The sequence below is a fragment of the Mytilus edulis genome, chromosome 8 (genome assembly GCF_963676685.1).
Source record: "Mytilus edulis chromosome 8, xbMytEdul2.2, whole genome shotgun sequence".
NCBI lineage: Eukaryota > Metazoa > Mollusca > Bivalvia > Mytilida > Mytilidae > Mytilus > Mytilus edulis.
Window position 1 is genome coordinate 46,664,885 of NC_092351.1, and position 11,896 is coordinate 46,676,780.

The 11,896-nt window shown below is 33.1% G+C and overlaps 1 long non-coding RNA gene across 1 annotated transcript; it reads left to right on the top strand.

The window, feature by feature from the left end:
• Positions 1–69: 69 nt before the first annotated feature.
• On the top strand, positions 70–4,326 carry LOC139485752 (uncharacterized). Its single transcript, XR_011655381.1, has 2 exons — positions 70–171; positions 3,700–4,326. It is a non-coding gene; the product is annotated as an uncharacterized lncRNA (long non-coding RNA).
• The last annotated feature ends 7,570 nt before the right edge of the window (positions 4,327–11,896 follow it).

Below are 11,896 nucleotides of genomic sequence, written 5' to 3' on the forward strand. Positions count from 1 at the left end.
CGCGTCAATATGGAACATACAATTGCCTATTGTAAAACGTTTATGTGATTGGATTTACACATGACGTCATTCATTGTTTACAAACGTTATTTTTGCACTCGCATTTCAACAGTTCAACAGTTCAAACTTCTTCTGGATTGAATACCACAATGGGATTGAAGGTAGATCAAGGTATAGTAGTACATTGAATATTTTAAAACTGAGAAAAGTGTAGCATAGCTAATTCAAAACATATTACGTTAGTTAAAGAAGGAGAATACGCGTTACACAGTGGCGGACCCCTGGGGTTCCGGGGGTTGGAACACCAAATTATTTTGGACGTTCAATACATTATTGAATATTCTATATAATACTACTTAAAATATTTTATTTCCCCCATTTTTTCGCTATAATTATGAAATCTGTAGGCGACTGTGTTGGGACATATAGTTGGAACCCCCCTTTTTCCTTTTATCCCGAGTGTTTGGAACCCTCTTTTAAAACAATGAGTGGATCCACCTCTGGTTACAGAACTTTCTGTAAATGTCAAAATTGGTATAAAATCGCGGGCATGTTTTGGATATACATATTATTACTTCTTTACCAAACCTTATTAAATAGATTATAGTATTAATATTTGTCAAATTCATATTTGAGAAATGACCAGCCTGACTTTCTAAACATATGATTGGATAAAGGGAGGTGCGGTACACCCCTCGGCGTAAGAAGGGGGAGGGGTCCGAAGGTTGGACCCCCTTTTTAACGATAAATGCATAAATTTGAAAAGGGAAATCTATTTGGAAACCCTATCTCCAGATTTGGAACCCCCTTTTAAAAATATGTTTCCTATTTTGACTGGATTTTTTTTATACCAGTAACCAATGCTTCATTTAATTTGGGAAACATTTTAATATATATAAGTCCTAGGTGCCTACAAAATTATTTCATCTCGCCACATTGACTGCTGTGTTTGTTGCTGTTCAGTTGTTGCTGCATATATATATATATATTTTTATATATAAGTGATCTCGTTTGAAATGGTTTTATGTACAACAACATTTCTGTTACTTCGGGTTTTTTTAAATATTTTTTTAGCATGCTATGCGATCTGGGCAATGCGATATATGGGTTTGCTCATTGGGCATTTGATGTGGTAAAAATCATCCAACAGTCTTCCTATTTTTATATTGTAAAGAAAGATGTCTGTGAAATATTTAAATTTCTATTTTATTTTGGTACTGGCTATGGTTATATTGAAATGTAACAGTCATAAAAAAGTTATTGTTACAATGAAGTTTAGGCTATATCGCCGGAATGCAGGCCTAGGGTTGACTAAGGAACTGCATGAATACTTACGAGTGTAACAATGATATTTATGTCTACGGTTACATTGTGTTATTGTTACGTAAATGCACTCAAATGAAAAATTATTTTTTACCATATTTTATACATTTTTTTAATTTTAATTGGATTGTCAGTGTACACACAACCAGTATGTTGTTTCAGTCTGATGCATTTTTGGCCCGGTGTAACCACTCTCAGTGGCGGATCCAGAAATTTCCATAAGTGGGGGCCCACTGACTGACCTAAGAGGGGGCCGGCTCCAGTCACGCTTCAATGATTCCCCTATATAAGCATCCAAATTTTTTCCCAAAAAGGGGGGGGGAGCGGGTTCCCTGCCTCCCCTAAATCCACCTCTGACTCTAGGCAGCCCTCACAAACGAGTAATTGGGGTGGATGGGTTGGGTGGCTCAGTGTTGTATTAATATATAGGAAGATGTGGTATAACTGCCAATGAGAAAAGTCTCCTGTTCATATAAGTCGTAATTTGTAGAAGTAAACCATTATAGGTCAAAGTACGGTCTTCAACACCGTGCCTGCATGGGCTCTCACCGAACAGCAAGCTATAAAGGGCCCCAAAAGTGACTAGTGTAAAACCATTCAAACTGGAAAACCAATGGTCTATAGATATAGGAAAATGTGGTATGAGTGCCAATGAGACAACTCTCCATCCAAGTGACAATTTATAAAAGTAAACAGTTATGGTCAAGGTACGGCAATTCAACACGGAGCCTTGGCTCACGCCTAACAGCAAGCTGTAAAGGGCTCCAAAAATTATTAGTGCCACGGTAAACTATTCAAACGGCAAAACCAACGGTCTAATCTTTACAAAAACGAGAAACGAGAAACACTTATAAACCACATAAACAGACGACAACCATTGAAGGTTCTCAATAAAATTTACTAGTGTAAAACCATTCAAGCGGGAAAACCAACTACTGAATACCAAACTCCTGACTAAAGACAATAACTTTTTTTGTATTGTTACAATCTCAAAAACGTGTCCGATAATTTAAGAATGTGTCCGGTTAAAAACGCCAGAATATTTCAAAACTCATATACCCCCAATGATACTCTGTAAAGTAAAAACGCAATTCAATATTAATGGTGTGGGATACGATAGAACCCGTATTGTTCGGTTGGATTATAAATGATTAGAAAAAAAAGTCGAAGCAGGTGCCAAAAAAAATCTGGAGGAAAGGTTTAGTAATCCGTACAGACAAATGTCCAAGGTATGCTACACTGTGCACTCTTTCTTCTGCTTGCAGACACAGACTATAGGTCTGGTTTTAAAAAAAAATTGCACAATAAAAAGTTATTTTTATTTGAAGCGCTTTAATTTATGATTTTCTTTATCAATATGATTATTATTATAATAAAGTTCAGACAGAGGTACTTCACAATTTAGAAAACTAATACATCATGTACATTTTATATTGTATTTTTTCCCGGTGCTTGACCATGTTTACTGTATGTCATTGATAAGCATTAGTTTGTTCAGCATAGGTAATTCATAACAAGCATAACTGCAGGCTAAGTTTACAACACATAAGTAACTATTGATTACTTAGTTAATGTCCAGTGGCAAATATGTCATGCGTATTTAGAAAAAAAAACATTAACATTTCATTTAATACGTTTTGTAAAGTTTAAATTATCGTTTAATAGTAAGTAAATTCTATTGTTTTAATATTATCCGGTGATGCCTAAATGTCTTTTTACAAAATGTATGTCTATGAGGGTACTGCTCGACCGGCTTCCCGCAGAAGTGGTTTCGCCAATGCAATTTGACATGTTCATCAAATCATTGACGTCACATTGACACGTTTTGGAGGAATCGGACACGTTTCTGTGTGCTACCATAGATAGATGTATAACATCTCTGGTGCTACATATATGACTGTGTACGATAAATTTTCAATTAAATTGAATTCCCACTTCAATCTATTAAACATTAATGTACTTTTGTATAAAGTAGTTAGTATATATTTAAATGTCTTTTGTCGTTGTTTCACGGATCTTATTATAAAGAGCACATAAATAGACCGATGGTTAAAGCTACACGTGTATGAAATACTTGCCACTGGCAAACACCAATACTTTGATGATGATGAATTAAATTATCATATTTTCCTTTTTTTTCATTTAGAAACAAATTTCAACTTTGATTGATTATAATATATACATGTAGTATCAGAAGTCCAGTCCATTACTGGACTTCTGGTAGTATATAAAGTAATAAGTAAATTTTGATGTCAGACCATTCCCTTCCATAATTGTGCATTCTTTTTATTTTTACATAACACAGAAATGAGGAAAGTTTTAACATAAGAAAATTTATAGTTGCCTTTATAAATTCATTACATTTTCTTTCCTCAGAATGATAAACAGCAATGGAGACAGGAGCAGACATGGGAATGTTCAATGTGAAAATTGAAGACCTATAAACAAAATGATGTATCAATATGGCACTCATCAGAAAAAAAAACCAACATTTAATCATGAACCATTGAATCCTGAGTTTCGTACAAGTACCAAAACATTAAAGGTGGATGCTTAAAATGAGCTCATATTAGAACTAAAGTGTCCTCTTGAATTACCACTGTACATGTAAAAAGACACATCATATCCGGGACTGAATTGAGGAAAAGAGCCAGGAAACTGACATTCAACAAAGCATTCCAAAGAAAAGATGGCATAGGGGGAGAGCAATGAAACATGATACATGCAAAATTAATTGTTTCTTTGATTGTTTTATTTATGAGCTTTAAAGGGTCATAAAATAACCAAGGGGCATGAAAATGACAGAGATTTTTGCCACAAACTTCACATGTTGGTATGACATTGAATGTTTTATTATATATATTAAAAAATGGTTATGATAAATAAAAGAAATTCCAGTTATGATTAATAATAAGGTAATCGAGACATTGTTTTGTGTTGATTATAATGCATTGCCTAACATAGTAACATATGACTGCATTAATTACAACATATTTTAAGCAATAGCAAAATACCAAAAAATGAACAGTATTGAAGATTCTAATCTTGTTTGATATATATATAAATTATGCGCTATTATACACATTGATACTGTAAAATATCAGCCTCGAACTACAGTGTGAATCTCCCTGATGTCGAGTGCGTATTATTTTTATAAACACTGAAAGACAGTCACAATCAAAATCAAGAAGTAAGCAAAGAATCACAAAACGAAAGGTCATTTACAACAACACTTTGAAAAATACATATATAAAAACAACACGAACTCCATTAAAAACCGGGAGTGAATTCAGGTGCTCCTAATGGGTAAAATCCGATAAACTGCTTATCTGGCTTCATTTCTGTTGTTTTTTCCTTCGCTTCAATAGTTTTTCGATAGACGAGAGTAAGCTTGATAATTTTCCTTGGTCATGTTCACGTCGCTAAAAAAAATCTGCACAGCAGGGTGATATAGTCAAAGAGAAAAACGTAACAAGCTAAAAAAGGATAATAATAATATTGTCACAGAACTATCTAACCTATATTTGGATACCAATTGTACTGAGATGCACATTGTAAAAACTTCTCTAATGATAAACACTTAATCAGAGATATCTACAAAAGATACAAAATATGCCACAGTTATTATATAGCATACTATACTTACCTAGTTTAAAAGTTTTCAGTTCCAAATATTTTTTGAAACAATACACCTTCAAGTTAAAAAGATTAACAACACCAAATCTACTGAAACAGTACTGAAAATAACAATACCGAAATAGTACTGACAAAATCAGTACTGAAACAGTACTGACAAAATCAGTACTGAAATAGTACTGAAAAAATCAGTACTGAAACAGTACTGACAAAATCAGTACTGAAACAGTACTGAAAAAATCAGTACTGAAATAGTACCGACAAAATCAGTACTGAAACAGTACTGTTAAAATCAGTACTGAAACAGTACTGACAAAATCAGTACTGAAACAGTACTGACAAAATCAGTACTGATTTCATTGAAAGTATAACATTATAAGTTTTCAGTCTTTCCTAACAGTACTGATATGTACGAGGGTAGAAATGTACCAAAAAAGTGTGGGGAAATTATTGGTAGTGTATGTGACAACTCTCCTCAAGAGACTAAATTACACAGTAATTAACAAATACAGGTCACCGTACGGCCTTCAACAATGATCAAACCCCATACCGCATATTCAGCTATAAAACGGCCCCGAAATGACAAATATAAAACAATTCAAACGAGAAAACTAACGGTCTCATTTATGTACACAAATGATAAAAAAAAATATGTAACACATCAACAAACGACAACCACTGAATTACAGGCTCCTGAGTTTGGGACAAGACCCATTGGTAGGCATCGGCTGTTGTAATGCTCTTCGGTCGAGTAATTTTCACTTTGACATAAACCCCAGTTCTATTCGCAATTAAATATATTTTAGTACCCCCTTACCCCCTCCCTTCACCTATGAAAATGGCAAAACAGCACAACACAAAACCAAACTTCAAAGATCAAGTGTTTTAACAATTTTTTGGCCGATAAGAGCATAAATTTATCAAACAGTAAGACAAAAAATAAGAATAATAGTTTAAAAGTACTCGCGTCTTCTGAATAATCTTTCAAATCTAATGACAAATTATAAGTAACCTATGTTTCGTTAAACTAAATGTTAGTATTAACAAAATACGTTATGTCATGTTATGTTTAAAGGTTTCAATTATGGACTTTCATCGCAACCTGCAAGTACACAAGGGAAGTACAACGTTTCTGGTGGTTCTTATACAAATACAAGTAAAACGACAACTTATAAAGATGTATCATCAACGTCTAATGATGACCACACTCTTCCAACTACTGAACCTATTTCGACGGAAAATACGGGTATGTCAACAAAAATACTCAATCTATAAATTAACTTACATAAAATCTCTTCATATCATATTGTTGAGAATTTGATAAATGATAACCAATATGAGAACACATTCCTCAGAGATAGAATTCAACCAGTATTTCCAGTCCCCAATAAATTTCTACAAATAATCAAAAACAACCAAAATTTGTGCTACAAGAAAAAAGAATGAATAAAGCAAAGTTGCACCGCAGTGATTAATAATGTTTCGTATTTATAGTCCCATTAACCGCTATGATGGACGAAGCCAAAGTATCCAAAACTACCAACAACGTTCGACTGGAAAATCGGTAATCATTTTAAATCAGCACCGTAATCGAACAAAATTTACAATTTAAGAGGTAAGTACTTACAACCTCAGAGCTGGTATGATATTGATTACTAGTGAGACCACTCGAACATCTAAATAATCCTGTCTAATATCATACATGTAGAGATGTCACATTATTGTTTCAGATGAAGTGAAGTTTTATACGTCTTTTGATTGAGTTGTGGCATTTAAATTGATATTTTATAGAGTGTCTTTCATTGTTTTGATGTTAGACCATGGTTTTGATTAAGGGTCAATATTGGCACCTTTTTAAATCTACTGCATGTGTTCACACCTGTCCTAAGTCAAAAACCTGATTTTCAGTATTTGTCGTTTGTTGGTATGGTTCATAAATGTTTCTCGTTATTCGTTTTTTTTTATATAGATCAGACCGTTGATTTCCTGTTTGAACTGTTGAACACACGTCATTTTTTGGGCCTTTTGAAACTAGTTGTTCAGTATGGGCCACGGATCTGTGTTGAAGACTGTACATTTACCTACAATAGTTAACTTTTAAAAATTGTGATTTTGATTGAGAGTTATCTCATTGTCACTCAAACCACGTATTTTTTTTATCTACGTAAAATTTTTCTGAATCTTTTTAGGAACTATGGATGAGATATTAAATTGTGTGTGCGTATGTGAAAGTTCGACTGCAAGGCATGGAAATCTAATATCTTTACCTGATCTACGAATCGACAAAACTACATTGTCATCTTACCGACGACGTTATATGTCAGTTCGAGACCATAGATTTTCTGCTACGGTAATTGGTTGGTCAGGCGCTACAATTTTGATATGTTTTATCCTTGCAATCATATTACCAGATTTTGCTCTCATTGCTAAACAAATAAAGCATCGTTATAAAAATGGTAAACATAATACAAGTACTGTATAAATTGTATTATCTTCTTGATTACCGTTTATCAAATATTAAGCCGGAAAATGGTTAATTGAAAAACTCTGCTGTATTTTTATTTTGATGAGCATTTTGATTTAAAAAAAATATTTTTGCCTTGTTATACTTTGTATCTATATTATTTTTATTATTATTTGTTATAAATATTTATTTACTGAAAAAATTATGTTCCAATTTTCGATTTACGTAATACCGCACTTATTTCAGATTACGTCTTCCAATCCATACATTCATTGGAATTTCTCTCCATTGACGACTTGTCGTTAAAATCTAGATGATTTTCACAAGTGAGCAGTTAAGCAAGCTATAGAACTAGGTTTCATCTTCCACCTTTAAGTAAGAAAATCCCTACACCAAATCAGGAATATGACAGTGATCATATATAATATATAGTGCGTTAAATATGTTTCAGCTTTTCAATTTGCCATTTAATTAGGAACTTTCCGTTTTGATTTTTCTCGGAGTTTGGTATGTTTGTGATTTTACTTTTTGTTTGTTCTTAAATTGTTGATAAATCAAACGGTCATCTCATTACTGGTGCTTTTAAACTTTATTAACGTTAATTGGAGTATTGTGCACTTTTTACTAACATGAAGGACCGGTCTTTAGCTTATATCAATTAATTAATCCTATACAACATATATAATGATTGCCCAAATCCTTTATTGGTAAGCCGAAAAGGAAGGAATTTCATTTTTTCATCGTGTAAAGGTTCTGATATAATTACTGGTTTAAAAGACCGAAAAATAGCTATATCACAAATTATACTGACTCGCCCGTTAATGGAAAACAACTGCATCCTTTTTCAATGCAAGGTAATAATCTCTAAAAAATAAAATAAGAAAACTAACCGGCAGGAAAGAAAGAATAGTTCTAATGAAATTTAACCCTATCAAGTGATGAAGATATAAAAGAATGTCAACAAGACTATAACAATCATAAAACCAAAGGACATTTACATCAACAGTTAATAATTAAGAAACAACTAGAACTTCACTAAAATTCGGGAGTGAAATCAGGTGCTCCGGAAAGGTAAGCATTTCCTGCACCGTATATGGCACCTGTCGTGTTATTTCTTTGTTCAGTTCGGTAATGATTGAAGGTTCTTATGACTGAGGAAGAATATCAGATATGATTTCTGACACACCTTTGTCATAATGGCCGATTAGCTCATGATGGCGACCGTACAATTTCCTGAGTTTTGACCTTAAGTTGATTGGTTCATAGCCCTGTGTTAGCAACATTTGAGAAAGCAGTATTCCTCGTTCAACAAACTCAACGAACTTTGAGCTAGCTCTAGAGTAACATATCAATTGAGACACATATACTCCATATGCTGGTGCTGCTGGGATGTTGCTCCACAGAAATGGAAAGTTGAAACAAAACTACCACAGGGCGATCTAGTTGGAAGAATGTTTTTACTTAGGTCGATGAAAAAGTGTTTGTCCATAACTACGCTGGTGTAATCGTTTCTACTTGTTTGTAAATAGTCTCTTCCAAATGCTTATTTGTTAAGGGAGATTCAAACTGTGATATTGTTGTTTGTTTTTAGTGTTGGTAAATATTTATCTAAGGAAACCATAAGACTTAGTTATACCTGAAATTTAAAAAAAAAAAAAAACAATATTCAACCCGTTTAACATGGTGTTAATTTATTGATAGACAAACAGGTAATGATAACCTCTACACTTTAGTTGATACACTTTGAGAGAAAGGACAAGGTACAATAAGGGCAAATTTTGGCCCCCTCTTGAAAGACATTAAATTTTATAATTTCAATAGACTAGGTATAGAAGATTAAAAAAATGGCATTTTTTTTAGGTGATTCTCATTTTTTGGTTGCCTCGCAACAGATTTGAAACCTGCCAATAATATGCTATTTTAAAACTTATCTACAAAAAATTGTATTTTCCATATGAATCAAAATGTATAATTGTAAAATACATATATGGAAATCTAAAGCAGTAATGTTATCTATATTAAGTGAACGAATATTTATCAACACCTTAACTGCCAGTATTGCCCTTAGCAACAGTAATGTATATTAAGCAGCAGTAGACTTTGGTATATGTTCATGGCTTATGTAAAGAATTATATGTTAACCAAAGCTATGTTTCTATTGCTAGGTACTTTCAGGACAATTGTACAAATCTTACAATTTGTTTGGCTTGTTTTTTCGCTAAGAAACTACCTAGCAACCATAATAACTGCATAGCAACGACCTTTATCATTTATGATTTACGTTGATGTTGTCTTTTTCTAATAGTATTTTGTCGTCTAAGTAAATGAGCTTTTATAGATTAATCTCTGTCCGACTATGGATGAAAAAAGCTTGATGTTTACTTTCAACAAACAACACCTCCCACCCTTTTTCTCCCAACAAAAATAGCAAATAAATAAATGAATAAACATGACATACGAAAAAAGTGTGTATCCAAAATCGAAATTATATCGACCTTCATGCAGACCTACTCATGACATCATTAACATAATGATTAACCTTTGCCTTAGTAATTACGGTAAAATCAGACTTCATAAAAAAGGGACGAAAGATACCAGAGGGACAGTCTAGAGATTTTTCAACCCTTATATTTTGGTCCGATTATGGGCCCCTGTCCCAAAGAGAAATATGCTGTTTTTCTCAATTTTCAGCTATAAAATTACCAGGTGTATATCATTGTATAAAGACATCGTTGCAAGATTTTGTTGGTATCGTAGCGTGGTATTTTGTTTACAAATCTCTTAAATTTTGTTCACAATTTATGCAATTATAACTTATTCCTTCTCAAAATTCAGAATTTTGCACATAATTTTCCAAATTTTCCTGAGGACCTAGTCCCCAAACACCGCTTCAAAGTTGCAAACGGCTGGTGCTGTGTGCCATCGGTATAAATAAACTAATATATTTCCCATCAATCCAACATTTCACGAACTTTATCCTCAATTGCATGGGCCCTGGGCTCCTTCCCCTAAATACTAGGAAAATCAATGCTGTCAAACTCATAAATTGAAAAAACAACTGACAACGACATGGCTGAAAATGAAAAAGACAAACACACAAGCAATAGTACACATGACACAACATATACAACTGAAGAATAAGCAACATGAACCCCACCAAAAACTGGGGGTGATCTCAGGTGCTCCAAAATCAAATATCTTAATACACATTTAGATTCAGCTCATCAAAAGAACTGCAAGAATTTACCCTTTAGACCTCATTGTAGGCCTCATATGAAATCGGGCCCAAAATAGACAAATATATATTCACGGATATATGTGGCATACATGTTAATGTTTGATGAAATTAAACAAAGTTTAATTTTAGACTTTAGACCTCACGTTTAGACCAATTTAAACACGGGGCCTTGAATCCAAAAACATAAAACACAGTAAGATGCGGCATTTTAAGGAACCCCCGGAATTAAATCCCATTGAAATTGGTCAAGAAATAAACAACAAACACCAAACAACAACACATGATAATATTATACGGACACAAACATTTTCCCGGTCGCTTAAAAAGTGATCTGATCTTTGAATACAAAAATCATTAAGTCTTTAATGATATACAACAAAACAACTATACTATTAACTGAGAACAGACACAAGACATTCCATGTATTGCATTATGTTGCGCTCATGGTTTACATTTTCAGAATGCCAATTTCATATTTGTAAAGACAGGGAAATGGTTAGATGTAAAGTTATCAATTGAAAAAGAGTTTGCGAGTAATATATATATATTATAGCAAACGTTACATATCATAATGATCAGATTGGCCATGATTTTTTTATACCTTTTTATCATGTCATGATTATTATTCATTTTAACTTTCAAAATATAAACATCATTTTGAAAGGACATTTGTCTGCTATCCATTGACAAAGGTAATACCCTTAAAAATTCATGTGCGTTTGAAACTACATGATGTATATAGATAGGTACTTTCTTAAATATTTTTTTTTTCAAAAAGCCTCTACAGCTTTTTTTTTTTTTGTTAAAACCAAAATTACCCAGAAACAGCGGAAATCAGCGGCCTATATATAAACAGTGTAAGTGAGACTAGAACCGTGAAGAATGTCCCAAAACATCCCATTGAAAAATACTAAAAAAGAATGTGTATTGACAACCAACTAAATGATAGCTATTATAATCAAAACAAATACTCCAGCCATTCTATCTCGTTGAAATATTTTTAAATATCATTAGAAGAAAAACGTATTGGACAAAAAAATACACAGTATGAGATTCGAATGTAAATCGCGGCATTCAAAAGCCGACGCGATACCACTACACTACGTTGTCTCAAATGTGGTAAATGTATGTATTTATAGGCATACTGTAAAGTCATGATAGAAATGAAAAAAGAAATCTGGGACAAGGGCTAACTACCTCCCCGGGACTACCTCTCAATTTGTTTCCTTTATATG